Source organism: Phytophthora sojae (assembly GCF_000149755.1).
Source record: "Phytophthora sojae unplaced genomic scaffold PHYSOscaffold_20, whole genome shotgun sequence".
Lineage (NCBI taxonomy): Eukaryota > Oomycota > Peronosporomycetes > Peronosporales > Peronosporaceae > Phytophthora > Phytophthora sojae.
In genome coordinates this window covers 287,679-290,328 of record NW_009258134.1, presented here as the reverse complement: position 1 = coordinate 290,328, position 2,650 = coordinate 287,679, and positions in this window count along the sequence as shown.

The following is a 2,650-nucleotide window of genomic DNA, read 5'->3' as shown; positions in this document are numbered from 1 at the left end:
ATCCTTTTGGCACCCCTAGAAAGTGTCATTTCGGAGCTAAACCAGCTTGAAACACGACTTGAGCAAGTTGCATTCAAAGCCTCTATGATTTACCACTAAATACGAACACTAACTAGTGCACTAAATACTGGATGCAAAGCACGATAATACAAGGTGATTCATTATTACTCCGGATTTGTTACCGTAGCATCACTATTTCAATTGCTGTTGCTGAATGGTAGGCGCGGAGAAAACAACCTACTGCATGTGGGCGATAACTTTCCGCTGCGGACCAACACCAGCTTTACCGATACAACTGCATGTTGCTAGACCTGTCGGCGCTCAAACTGAGCCCGATGCACTGGTACATGAGCGATGAGAGTCGGTAACTTTCTCCAGCTTGCTCAGGAGTCATCGTGGTTTCGGTCGGAAAGCTGACAGCATGCTTGAGGCCGTGCCTTTTGAGCTGGCAATTAGGGCAGAATAACCCCAACATGACATGCGCCACGCCAGCGAACATCAGCGGACCACCAGGTCTCCATCGCGTCCATGATAAACGTGGACATCTCGACTCGCCACGTTCTGCTCGCACTGAATCTACCCGTCCGCTGGTTGCTTGGCAGGTTGTGGACGTCGTCCCCGAACGCGCTGGCGGCTAAAATGTCACACAAGCCGATGCGAAGACCCGAAGCTTGATGAGCGAAGTGGCGAGCGCTCGAAGAACATTTGAGAGGAAGTTGGAAAGTTGAAAAGTGATTGATTGATCCGTTAGTTTAGCGTCGGCGCGCCGCCGCCGCGCAACCAGTAGTTCTTGGCGACCAGGACACGCAAACAAGTATCCAGGTCCCATCCTAAAGTCTATCAATCTCAAATCCTAGATCAATCCTTTTCTACCAATGAAAAAATACTAATCCTATTCGTAGCTTGGCCAAAATTTGTGACTTGCGTCCCATAATCAAAAGTCCGGCTGGAAAACTTGATTGTTGCACATCTCGAGGATTTACAGCCAATGAGGTCGCGCGAATGTCCATGTTTACGCGTCTCATAATCAAGTTTACTTTTGACACCAGCCAATAGGATATCATATAATGAATATAAACCATGCATCCCCGTATTACGCTGTCCAGCGCAAACTGAAGTGCTGTGCAGCAGCACTTGACGTGGGAGTCCTCTGCCATCTCATTGGCAGACGGACGTCCACGTCACATGACCTCCCTTCCAAGAAGGCCCCACTACTTTGAAGCTGCACTTTACTTCTTCTTGGAGTCCCAGTACTTGTCAATGAGCCCTGGAATCTGATTCAGGTTCTCTACGGGTTCCCATGTAGCGTCTTCTCGGGGTTCACCAAGCCACCAAATCCGATATTGGAGCGTCTTCTTCCTGCGACGGTGGCCGATGACTTCACGTACAAGTTGTCCCTCTGAGCCATCATTCAAGATCACCTTGTTAACATTTTGGCTGCGTGATTTGTCGCTGCGATACGGCTTGAGCAACGAAGTGTGGAAAACGGGATGCAACTTGAGCCCCTTCGACAACTTCAGCTCGTAGGAGTCATGATGAACTTGCTTCACGACCGGGTAAGGACCAATAAACCTTGGCGCAAGTTTCTTCGCCTGTGCAAACCCCTTGTGACGAATGTCCAAGTTCCGTCCATCCAAAAGTACCATATTCCCGGGTTTGAAGTCTTGAGCAAGTCTGTTCTTGTCATGATACGACTTCATTCGAGTTTGCGCCTCACTCATCGCGTCTTGTGCCATTTTCAAAATTGCGTCTTGCTTGAGCAGGAAATCTTGTGCTGACTTCTGCAACTGCTCAAACTCTTGGTCCCCAGCCACCTCATCTGGCATATAGGGCACATAACCCAGATCAGCCTCAAACGGTGACATACCGATCGAGGAATGGACACGTCTGTTGTACGCGAATTCGGCGAGATGTAGGTATTCATCCCAATCATTCTGGAATGGGTTCACGACACCTCGTAGATAGTCTTCAATAAACCGATTAGTACGCTCGGTCTGACCATCCGTTTGCGGGCGGAAGGCGGACGACAAGTTATGAGTCGTCTCTAATGTCTTAATCACCTCCTGCCAGAACTTTGATGTGAATTTCGAGTCACGGTCTGAGACGATCGACTTCGGCACTCCATGGTCTTTCACATAATTGGCCATGAATAGCGCAGCAGTCTCTTCTGCTGTCGCCGCCGTGTTCGTGGCAATGAACTTAGCACGTTTCGTCAACCGGTCCACAATAACCATAATGGCGTCTTTTCCGGCTGCCATCTTCGGTAGTGCAACCATGAAGTCCATCGTCACATCAATCCATCTGCCTCCTGGAATCTCCAACGGTTGAAGTAGTCCCGGCGGCTTCGTTTGGCGTGCCTTGTTTCGCTGACAAAGCTCGCACGTGTTCACATAACGCTGAATGTACTTCGACATCTTGGGCCAGTAATATTTCTTCTGGATGCCTAAGTATGTCTTGAAGTACCTGCCGTGACCACATCGTGGTTTTCACAAATAACACGGTTCTTCAGATCTTCATTGTCCGGAATTACCAGTCGTGCATTTTCATCATCTCTCGTTTGGTAATACAGCAGTCCATTCTTCACAGAGTAGCGTGGTACCTCTTTACCACTAGCGATACTCTGCAACAGCTCCTGAACTCTTCGATCTGT